Here is a 12,117-nt window from a genome sequence, read left to right as displayed (position 1 = left end):
ATCTCAGACACAAGGGTGGAGTTAAAAGTGTTTTGTAAGCTGAAAATCTGAGAGTACTTGAATTCAACGTGGGGTCCAAAGGGAGAAGAATGTATGTGATGGGGTGGAGTAAAAGGGTTTCATGGACACTTTTGAGAACTTAGTGAAGATATGGACTCTCTCTCTCAAAAAATACACATATACACCATCTATAGAATTTTGTCCACAGTTTTATGGGGTTCATGGGCCCTGCTTAAGACTCCCTGCCTGCAGGGACCCTTCTCTGGTCACCCAGTTATCTGATAAGCCATGGGATGGAGCAGTGGGTGACTCCATGTCTTCCTGTTGGAGCAGGAGGCAGGTGGGGAAAAGTGGAGAAGATTCTCCAGAAGAATTTGTTGGCTAAGTGAATGAATGGGGGTGTTTGAGGCAGAACCCAGACAGCCTTGTCTTGCTGTTGACCTGGAGATGCGGGTGGGGTCAAGGTGGCTACTGCAGAGCCATTTTATAAAATCGCCATTTTACAGAAGAAATAACTGAGGCTCAGAGGCTTAACTTCCCCCTTGATGTAGCTGAGGGAGGTTGTATTATTATTTGGACAAGACAAGGTGAGGAGGAATGGGGTGGGGGAGCCTCTAACGCAGTGGCCTCCCCTGGATCAAAATCAGAGAGAGGAAATCAGACTAGCTGGGGGCTGGGGGAAGGAGCCCCACCAGCGCAGGTGAGCTGGCTCACCCACCCCTCCCTGGTGGTCCCGGACTTTCCTGCAGTTCAGCAGGTCACTTGGCTCTCAAGAGTCAGGCTGGGCAGGGACATGGGACCGTAGGAGCATGAGTGGTGGGGACAGTTAGGTTCTTCTCCAAAGTCATGCTCCATGTCATGGGTCAGATGCCTTGTTTCCTATTGCTGGTTGTAGGTGACTTGCTCTGGTTTCACTTAAGTCAGAATAGATAACTTCATGGAATATTAGAGATTTTTTAAAGGTTCACCTGATGTTTTTCCCAGCGGGTTTCTTTAAATTCTTAAGTTTTTCACTTGAAAGAGACCTAGCAATCATCTTGTCCAAACCCTTTTGGTCCCTAAATGGATGGGTGTGTATGTGTTTGTATGAATGTATATATGTGTATGTGAGTCTGAAGCCCTGGGGCGTGTGTGTGTGTGTGTGTGTGTGTGTGTAACCCAAGGTCACCCAGTGAGGCAGGCACAGAGCCGAGACTAAAATCAGGTTTCCGGTTCTCTTTCCAATAAAGCACTAGCCCTCTCTCTGAAAGAGGATTTTTTAAAAAGCCCAATCTCACTGTGTAGAAAATGGTTCCCAGGTGAGGAGGCCCCAGGGAGCGGCTGACAGCCAAGAGTTTGGTTTGGGCATCTCATGCTCACTGTCTGCTTGGCTTAAGGGATGCTTCGAGTTTGGGAGGGGGAGAGAGAAAGTCAAGTTCATTTCCGGAAGACTAATGAGTGGTGAAAATCGGAATTCGGGGACGTTGTCTTGTTTGCTTAATTTCTCTTGTTCTTCTCAAAGTCATTAATTGTCTCCTAAAAAAAAGGCCTTTTAGATTTATTCTTTCAGAACAGCACCGTGCTGAACTAATTTCTAAAAGCAGTTTGAATAATCTCTGAGATACTGGACAGAGACTGCTTTGGTAGGAGGGCTATCGGCACTGGCTTCGTACCCCACTCCTCTTCCCGGCTCCCTCCCCTTGCCCGTTTAACGCAGCCTAACTGTCCCTGATGGCTCAGAAGTGTGTCCCTGAGGGTCCTCTGTCTTCTCCAGGCGTCTCTCCTTCGTTGCTGCTTCTGACTCCTGTCGAATGCATCTTTTCATCAACCAGATCGAGCCAGAGCCATTTTCAGGGCCTACGTGCCTCCTTCAGCTGGTTTCCTGAGAAACTGGGCGAGGAGACTGTTTCATTAGCCTTAAGCGGGCCAGAGCACTTGCCTGCCTGGGCCTGAGACCCTTGGGTGTTTTGTGGCCAAAGGAAGCTGCACCTTCCTCCCGCTCCTTTCTAGCCACCCTGGGGCTCAGGATGCTGCTCATTGCGGATTCCTAGAATTCCTTTCGGGGAGCATCGTCCCTCCTGCACTCTGAACTTGTTTCTTGGGCTGCTTTTGCTCCTTTTCACAGAGGTGCTGGGGCTTTAGAGAGGGATGCACTTGGGGGCGTATTTGTGTCTGCGTCTTCATCGCTCAGCCTTGCTGGCGCTGGGTTTGTCATTGGAGAATGGTGGAGTGGGGAGGAGTTAGACAGGTGACCTCGGCTTTCTCATCTCATGCTCAGTCTCTTGCTATGGACTGCATAGGGTTAACAACTTAAAAATGATTACCTTTTCTAGGCACTCTCCTAGGCACTTTGATATATTATTTTAATTCTTTCCTCATAGCAACCCTATAAAATTAGCGTTTAACATCCCCATTTTCAGATGAGAAAACTGAGGCCCAGAGAGAGTATTTATTCAAGGTCAATCAGCCAGGAAGTGAGGGACTTAGGATTTGAACTTGAACAATCTGACTCAAGCATCTGTGCTTTTGGTTATTATGCTGTTTGTGCTATGCAAAGGGCTTAGGACAGTACCTGGTACCAGGTGGGCTCTCAATACTGGTTAGCTGTTATCTATCTATCCTATTACCAAGTAAGACTTATTTCTGAGCATGTCTATAAAAAAGAACCTGTGGGTTTGGGGAGGGGGAAAGCCTGATTCTCAAAATGTAGCTTTTAAAATTTTTACAAGCTAATTTTATTGCATTGTTATAGTCATTAAGGCAGAGTTGGGCCCTCCTTCTTGGAAGTGGTTTAAAGATGGGGATTTGGGGGACTTGCTTGCGGAACAAGAGGATGTGGAGTCGTCCAGCTCCCTGTTTCCCTGTTCTTCCTTAATAGTTAATTTTCATCACATCTACAGTCTTAGCCCTGCCAGTGTGCCTCTGGGAAGCAGGGGTGTCTCCAGTTTCCAGCAAATACCAAAGGGGGTTGTTACATCAGGGTCTGGAATTGAGGATGGTGTCCCTGAGTCTGACCAAGTGGTTTTAGTGTCCAGTTCTCCCTCCGCCCGGGAGAAGGGCGGAGAAGCTAGAGCAGCCAGCTCCGCTTTGCCCATAGGATGCTTCGATCCAGCGCAGGCAGGAAGTTACCATGGCAACACCGGCCAGCTACCAGTCCCTCTCCTAGTGCTTTGGGCCACATCATGGGCTGGAAAGCCCTTCATCGCACTGCCGTCTTCCACTCAGGCCAAATCTGGTGGGTGGGGTGGCATGATGGATGGGTCCCACAAACTAGTACCAGAGCCCACTCCCCTTGTTTTTGGACAGAAGGGAAAAGGAAGGAGTTGCCTGAGTTACTTTTAGGTGGAGATATCCATACCCTGCCAGACAGATCCTGGCAGGGGGAATCAGAGCCCCAGTCTCCACTCCCACCCCAGGAGCCTGGAATGACCGAACCAGAATTCTCTCCCCCTGGCCCCAGTTTACTCTATTTGGCAGAATTTTCTTTCCCAGACCAAGTGCTAACTTTTGTCCTTGAAATTTGACCTGAGCTTTTTCTGGGAAACAATATGTCCTGCTGTGCCACCCCTTCTCCCTGGGATGGTGGGAACAGAGTACTTCAGGGGAGCTGGATTGGGTGGATAAGGAGGAATGGTGAGGGGGAGGCCTTAAAACATCCTTCAGGATCAGAGCCCCTTGAGGGTGTGAGGTTGAGGTTTGGAAGCCTCCATTCCCACACTCATCCCTAGGGCATGCCACTTCCTGTCGCCCCTCCTGTCCCCTACCCCAGTTCACCACCAACTGCTGTAATATCCTTCGTGTGTTGGGAGTTGAGCAGAACTCTTCCAGATTTGGATAGCTGAGGCACAGTAGAGAATTGAACCAGTTATTCCCACAATTCAGGTTGTGTGTGTGGGGGGGGTGGGGGGGGTGTGAGCGTGTGGACCCCTACTGCTTTCTCTTAATCAACTTATCCTGAAAGAAGTATCTTAGGAAAATCGGGTGCGTGGGGCTTCACCCCTTCCCCCATCACACAGATCACTGGCCTACAGATCTGCTGTGATGCTGCTGGAGCTCTTTCCTTAAATTCCCTCTCCCTAGGCACCGCCTCTTCCCCGTCCCCAGGCTGCTAGACTCTCTCGGCTCTGGCTCCCGCTTCCTTGGCATTTGCAGCTGCCAGAGGCCCACCTGGCTCTGTTTGGTGGGAAGAGGGCAGCAGGCGTCCATCCACTTGTCTCCCTTTGAGGATGATGCTCAGCCTCCCTCCCACCCATCTCTGTCCCAGAGGCAGAGCCAGTTGTCCCTGCAGGCTGAGCGCGGTGGCAGAGGTGTGGAGGAGAGCCTCGCGTCAGCTGACCTCGCTTGTCTCAGGGCCTTTCTTTTACTTTGCCTCCGTAAGGCATTATGGCCTTAACAACCATTGCTTCAGCATTTCTTTTAAGAATTCTTGGAAAGGTGCCAATTTTGGAGAATGTGCTCAAAAGGGTACACACATCCCCCCCACTGTAATCTGTGCCCCACCCCCTTCCAGGGCTGCGCGTCAGTCCTGCTGTCGTACTGTCAGAGTTCCAGTTCCCACCCCCACCCCCAGTCACCTGGAATGACCGCCCTGGGATTCTCTCCCTCTCTCACCCAGTTTACTCCATGGGGGCTTGGATTTGACTCCACTTTGGCTCTGGGGCCTCAGGCAAGTCTTTTATCCCTCCCAGGCCTCAGTTTTCTCATCTGGAAAAAAGGGTTAATTATCCTTGTGTGAGCATCTCTCAGGGCTGTAAAAGTAAAATGGTTGGAAGGCTTGCTCGGCTGTGCTTGGTGCTTGTTATGATCTCACCGAATCCTGTAGCAACCAGAAGGGTAGCTACTGTTGCAGATGTACCCATTTTGCAGATGAGGAAAAGCCAGGCAGCTTGGAGTAGTTTAATGACTTTCTTGGATTGCACGGTGGTGATTTAAACCCAAGTGTGTTTGACTCCAGAGGCCACCCTCTGCTTCTTGGCAGGAAATGAGATTCCAAGTGGGAAAGGGCTGTGTAAGCCCTGGGGTCTGTGCGTGTGCTATCGAAACAGCAAGTGACAAAGGCCAGGGTTTGGGGTCCTGTTCAGCTTCAGGTGCACCCCTCCAAGGTCCACCATCCTGCTACAGTCCGACCCGGCCTGCTGGGGTGGCTTCCTAGCCATCTCTTCTTGGCTGATCCCCATCACGGGGCTGCCTGGCCTCCTTGAAGAATCCGTTTGTCTGCCCTGGCCCTGGGGGCCGAGCCATCACCTGCCTCTCCAGACCGATGTAGGCCAATGCTGGATTATATTTAACGCTGTGCTATTTCCACTTGACAGCTCCAGAGCGCCATCCCCCCTCCTCTTTTCTCCTTCCTCCCCCCTCCCCTTCTGATTCACTCGGAAACTGACGAGGCTGATGTCAGTGCCTTGCCTTATTCTTAGCCCCCGTAATTGTAACTGCATTTAGCAGTGCGCACTTCATTAACAGTTTCTGCGAAGGGGGAGTGAGATGACTGTGTGGCTGGGCAGGGACATGGGTGGGGGCGGGGAGGGGGCAGCTACTGCAGGGACCCTGGCCAGCTGCCTCTTCTGGATGGACCAAATGGGCAGATTCCAGGCCTGGCTTTCCAAGACCCTGCAGTCTTGGAGGGACCCTTGGAAAGCATCTAGTCCATTTCCCTCATTAGGCAAGGAGGGAAACTGAGGCTCAGAGAGGCAGAGTGGCTTGCCAAGGTCACATGTTAAGGATCTAGGGCTCTGGCCTCTGAGTCTAGGTTTTCTTCTTTGGTATTTCTTCATTCAACTAATATTTAAGTAGCTGTTCAGTGCCAAATAGCATTCTAGGTTCTGGGGACATATTGGGGAACAAGGCTGACATGGTTTCTGCTTTCATGGAGTTATGTTCTGGGGTAGGGGAGACAGACGGTAAACAGGTAAGCCATTAAGACATAAATAATTTCTGGTTGTGTTAAGTAGAATGAAAATAAAACAGGTTGATGGGATAGGAGATAACATTAAGTAAGATAGTCAGGGAAGGCTCACTGAGAAGGTGACATACAAGTTGAGGCCTAAATGACAAAGAGCCAGCAATGGGAATATGAAGTAGTAGAGTGATCCAGGCAGAGGGAATGGCTGGTGCAAAGGCCCTGAGGTCAGTGTGAGTATGGGTGTTTAGAGAACAGAAAGCTGACCAGTGTGGTTAGAAAGAGTGAGTGAGGGGAGATGAGGTCAGAGAAGTAAGCTGGGGGTAGATCACTCAGTCTTGTAGACAATGATAAGGAGTATCAGGTGGGGAAACTGAGGTCCAGAGTGGGACGAGGAAAGGCCCCCAGCTGGGTAAAGTCAGAGAGAGGCCAAGAACTCATGCCTCCCTGATCCATCGTTTTTGTTCCTTAGACACAGATGACGGTGCCTTTAAGTGCATTGCGTGGCTTCCTTTCACATTTTAGCTGGAAGGTGCTGTGGAGTCCCGGCGGGGCTCCTTCTGCCCACCCTGCCTGCCCTGCCCACTCCTCGAATCTCGCCTGACCCAGCTGTATAGCCTCCTGGGCTGACTTAGCTGTGAAAGACCCTGGGCACCTTCTGAGCCGGGACAGAAAGCACATGGCTTTGGAATCCAACAGACCTGAATTTTCATCCTGCCCCTGCCACTTCTAAATTGTGTAACCTTGGGCAAGTGGCTTCAACCCTCTGGGGCTCCATCTCCTTGTCTGTAAAATGGAGACCTCATAATAGTAAGTCCTTCACAGGGTTATCACGAGGAATAAATGGCATAATACACAGAACGCACCTAGCCCAGAGCTGGTATGTGGACTCAAGGGCCCTCAGTTATGAGGACTGATGAGGTTGCGTGTTTGATGCTGGCTCCTAATAGATGCTCAGTTAGGGGAGCTCCTGCACTTGTCATAGTTGTTACTGTCGGTTTGAGTGGGTCAGAATCAGTGAAGGGGTTTGCTAAAACACAGATGGCGGGTCCCCACTCAGAGTTTGTCATCCAGTCGGAGTGGGACCCGAAAATCTCATTTCGAACTAGTTCCCAGGTGATGCGGATACTGATGCTGCTGGTCCAGGGACCCTACCTTGAGAACCGTTGCATTAGAGGAAAAGCTGGAGAGAAAGGAAGGGTTCTTCTCAGCTTGGGATGTCTCCTGACTGCCTGTGTCGTCGATGCTGGGACCTTGCACCAAATTCGGTACCCGGGTGTAGTCTTCAGGCACTCCTGTTCCCATGACATCATCTCAGGTCCAACAGGCCTCCGCTGCTGCCCTGCCTTGCGCCAGATTTTATTTGTAGGACCTCGTAAATCCTTTTGGAAGTCATCTGTATGAATGATAAATGAGTCGACACGAATAACACATTAGGCCATAATATCGTTTTGTGGGACACCGCATTCAGACAGCTCTGGGGATCCTGAGGGGTTCAGATCTAGCACCTTTTGCCAGAGGGAACAGGATGTGGTCCCTTTCCTGCACTGGAGGAAGGCAGGGCTATGTGTTAAAACCGGGAGGTTTATTTCTGGGAAATGCTACCAAGGGAGTTTCCTGAGCCAGTTTATCTAGATGTTTCTAAGAAAGGGGTCGCTGGTAATTTTCTAGGGAAGGTTGACATTTAGCTCGGGTTGGAGGCGGGGGGGACAAACCTTATGATGTGGTAAGATTCCCATCCAGTTCCAAAAGACTCAGTCTAAAGTCAAAGACCTTTACAAGTAGTTTCCAGGTGGGACTTGTCCTAAGCTGAGGGGAAATACTCTCCGAGAGGAGTGGCTCGAGGTAGCAAGAGAGCAGGGACTTTGTAGACCCCCAAACCTGGGTTTGAGTCTCTGCCGTGTACTAGCTGTGTCTTTCAACTATGATGGGTAACCCTTGTGGGCTTCAGCTTCATCCTTAGCAAAATGGAGTGAATAACTCCTACCTTGTGAGAATTCGAGATAATGTGTATACTGCACATAGGAGACACCCAGGAAATGGAAGCGGCTGCCTCTCCTGCTATCGTAGCCTTCCTGGGTGCAGGAAGGGCAGGATGGTGGGAGTGCACTGCCTGTGGTTGAGACTGCTGGCTCCGGTCTGGAGAGCTGCTGTTTACTGTGTGCCCAGCGGGGTCCGAAAGGCTGCCGTCGGGGGAGGAAAAGAGGGCTCCATTCAGCTGCTGCATCTCAGCCTCTCCTCCAGCCACCTCCCTTTGTCTTTTGGGCCTCAGAATCTCCATCTGCAGAGTGATGGTTTAGATACAGCCAGAGGCTCTGAGAAAACAGAGGGCACTTGTCCAGGGCCCCCATCTCCTGTGGACTCCTCCCTGACACGGCTGTAGCCCCTCTATGGTCATTTTCATCCCCAGAGTGTCCCCTTCTGCCAGAGTGTCTCTCTAGTGGATCCTTGGCTGATTGGGCATTGAATACTTTTTAAAAGAATAAGTATTATTTGGATTAGGTAAATATGCAGATGGCACAACATTTTAAAAGGACAAAAAATAATCAGTGAAAAGTGTCCGGGGCACCTCTGTCCTGTGACACCCCTGTCCCCTCCTTTGGACAAACACTGTTTCCAGCTCTCGAGACCCGTTATGCTGTTGTTACTGACGCTAACATGTTACGTGGTAAAAAAGCCAAACAGAGCAGAGGCCACCTAAAGAAACGTCAGTCTCCCTCCCACCACAGCCGCCCAGTCCCGGTCCTCAGACCACCATGATGGGTTTTTAGGCTACCAGGTTTTTCTTTATTTTCCAGTTATCAAACTCTTATTAAGCACTTATGGTGGTGCCCAGCCCTGTGCAGGCGTTGCAAGGGTTCGAGAGTAGTTAAATTATACTGGGCAGTACAGCGTAGTGGTGGTTACGATACAAACTCCGCAGCCAGATGGCCTGAGTTTGAATCCTGGCTTTGCTACTTATTGGCTGTGTGACCTTGAGCAAGCTATTTAACTTCTCTGAGCCTCAGTTACCTCGACTGTAAAATGGGCTAATAATAGCCCCTCCCTGCTTTGAAGGTATCAGGAGGATTAAATGAGTAAATATTTGTAAAATGCTTTGTAGGGGGCCTGCACACTTACAGTAAAAGTGTGTCAAGAGTGTTAGCTATTACTATGTCAGAGCCTGCAGGCCGGATGTCTCTTGGAGGTCATCTACTCATCTTCAGTTGAGGCCCAGAGAGGGATCACGTGGTTTGCTCAAAGCCTCACAGCAGGTCTGTGGCAAAGCTAGGAATAGAACTAATGTTTCTGGACTCCCAGCCGGGGCTTTGTCCTCTCCCCTCAGGTGCCTCAAGGGGCCACCCTGGACCCTCTTGACGCCAGAGGCTTCAAGTCCGCATCGGGCTTCCAGCACTCAGTGTCCCTGGAAATGCCTCCTGGAGTCGGCCTGGGAGTGGGTGGGAGGATGTGTCACTAATTGGGGCCTGTAATGGAAATTAATTAGTTCCTCAGCAAATGTCTTAAGAAACATCTTGCATCTGCCTGGGCCCAACACCAAGACTGGCCAGGTGCCTCTGGGGCCCACCCAGGCCCAGGCCAGCCCGCCCCCTAGCCATCTGGCTCCAGGAAGCTGCCACTTCTGCCCAGCTTCTGTTGGTTGTGCTGAGTCCCAGGCCAGGGACCCCCACGCTGGGAAGGTTGACCCTGATGGGAATCAGGTGGGTCCCACTCGCAAGGGAGAAATGAACCTGTCTGGTGTTCTTAGACTCCTCCCAGCAGGCTTCAAATTGAGAAGAGTACAGAAGAGGGAGAACTCTGCCCTCTCATCCCCACGGTCTTAGCCCGAGACGTGGCTTCTTGTGCAGGCCATAGGCTGTGCGGGTGCCCTCAGGTGAGACCTGTGAGAGGGGGAGAGGAAGGCAGGATGGCCGGGAGAAGCAGCTAGAGATGGGCACTCGGCCGCAGGCTAGCCTCCGCCTGATTCAGGGGGCACTCTGGAGAGCGGATGGCATTGCAGAGTAGACTGGCCTTCTGTACTCCTGAGTCACTCAGTCCTTGACTGTGGGCGGTCCCCCAGGTTGGGGGGGCATTATTTTGGGGGCAAGGCAGCTCCCATCAGCTCAGGGTAGTTCTCCAAAGAAGGGGTGGCTGTGAGCCGGTACCCACAGATACTCACAGCAGCTATGGGACGGGTGTCCCGCTGGGTGAAGGGGATCTGGCTGAGCTGGGTCCACCCTCCTGCTCTCTGGGAACTTATGGTGACAGAGTGGGGAGAGCAGGTGAGGCCAGCTCTGTGCTGAGCAGTATCCACCCCTTATTTCCGGTCACCCTCTCCGCAGTCCCACGAGGTCTGCATGGTCACCACATTAGGCAGGCTGCAAGAATCAAGTAGCTTCACAACTAGAAGGACCCACAACTAAAAATATACAACTATGTACCAGGGGGCTTTGGGGAGAGAAAGGAAAAATAAAATCTTTAAAAAAAAAGAGTCAAGTATCTGGATGGACTCTTGACTTGGCCAAGGTCACATGGCGGTGTGGGTAGGACAGTGCCTCAAACCCAGCCCGCCTCCAATGCCTGTGGTCTTTCCAGCATTCTGCACTGCATGAATATATATGTACATTTCATGCTTCCCGGTGGGCTTCTTTCCAAGCATCTCTTTGAAGGGTGTCCATCTTGATTTTCTCCTTTGCACCTTGCGAACATAAAGCCCTTTGGGTGTCGTGGAACATTTTTGCCTATTTGATCTCACCCGATCCTCATAGAAAATTGGCCCTGTTTCCAGAGAGGTGGGCGGGGACCCCGACAAGCTGCTTGAGATGGGAGGTTAGCTGATTTCCCACGGAATGAGTCCTGGATTTGTCCTAAGAAAACGTGGACTTGAGACCCCATTTCTGCCAGCTTGCCAGTCGAGTGACCCTGGGCAGGTCATTCTCCTCTCTGAGCCTTGCTTTCCGCTTTGGGTGAACAAGTCCATCGCTGTAAGCTGCGGGTGAGCCGGCAGGTGTTCTGATACTGTGTGTGGCAAGGACTTGGCAAGGCTTTGGTCGGGGTGGGAGAGGGGACTCCAAAACCAGAGCCGACCTTTGCGATGTGCGTGCAGAGAACAGTCTCAAATTAGGACCCATCTGCAAAATGGGCACAGTGACACTTGCCCTACTGTCCTCGTTTGGGTTCCCCCAGAAGCGGGCCCTGAAACGAAGATTTGAGTACAAGTATTAGGTTGAATCACATGATTGTTCTAGGAGTCAAAGCAGTCAAATTGCACGTGGTTCAGGTGGCTCATGAAGGTGATCGGTGAAACTCTAGGAGGGGAGTGGGAAAGTGAGGCAGGGAGCGAAGCCGGGAAGCAGTGCGTGATCAGGCCAGTTACCCCAGATGGAGGGTAGCTGCGCTGATCTTGCTGGGGGCTTCTGGGAGACTGTAGAACGGGACTCGGGAAACTTCGTAAAGGGCCAGACAGTGGATATTTTAGTCTTCGCGGGCCATACGGTCTCTGTCACAACTGCTCGATTACACAGTTGGAGCGTGAAAGCAGCCACAGACAATATGTAAATGATGGGTGAGACTGTGTTCTAATAAAACTTTATTTACAAAAATAGACAGCGAGCTGGGTTTAGCTCACCGCCATAGTTTGCAGAGCCCTGGAGTAGAAAATGCGCCTCTGTTATCCCCCGAGGAGTGAGGGATCTGGGGTGTTTATACACCCACTCCATCAGTCATTGGTTCAGGGACATAGGGGTGGAGCCAGGGGGTTGTTTGTTGCGGTCATTTCCAGCCTGCCACAAGCGGTAGCCCTCGGCAGAGAAATACAGGTGCTGGCAACAGGAGGGCGGGCCAGCGGTCCCTGCAGTGGTAAAGATGAGAGGTGTGGGCAGTGGACCGACAGCATCGCTCATGCCAGCTCAGGGGCATGGCTGTATCTGGAGAGTGTAATGGAGAGAAAGTGGCAGGATGAACAGGAAAACAAATTTTGGGTAGGGCCAGGTTATTTAACATCATATTTCCAGGCTTTCCAGCCATTTGCTACTTCCAGGCAAAAATTGGCTCCTTCATTCTCGGCAGCCTTGTTCATGTTTTCTACCTCTGTCCCTCTGCTTCAGCAATTCCCTCGTCTGGGATGCCCTCCCCCTCCCCCTTCAGGGCTCCACTGCCGCCTCCTCCAGGAAGCCTGCCTCTCTTCTCTCAGGTAGAGTTGATCATTGCTGCTGGGCGTCCACGTGGTGCTTTGCTCTTCTTTCTCTCCAGCACTTGCACAG

The 12,117-nt window shown here is 51.3% G+C and overlaps 1 protein-coding gene across 2 annotated transcripts in view; it reads left to right on the top strand.

The window, feature by feature from the left end:
- Positions 1-12,117, top strand: part of RIMS4 (regulating synaptic membrane exocytosis 4) — a 126,940-nt gene that overhangs the window by 67,247 nt on the left and 47,576 nt on the right. The window lies entirely within an intron of this gene.

The sequence above is a fragment of the Equus caballus genome, chromosome 22, assembly GCF_041296265.1.
Source record: "Equus caballus isolate H_3958 breed thoroughbred chromosome 22, TB-T2T, whole genome shotgun sequence".
NCBI lineage: Eukaryota > Metazoa > Chordata > Mammalia > Perissodactyla > Equidae > Equus > Equus caballus.
The sequence above is the reverse complement of the archived record's forward strand: the minus strand, read 5'-3'. Positions and strand labels throughout refer to the sequence as shown.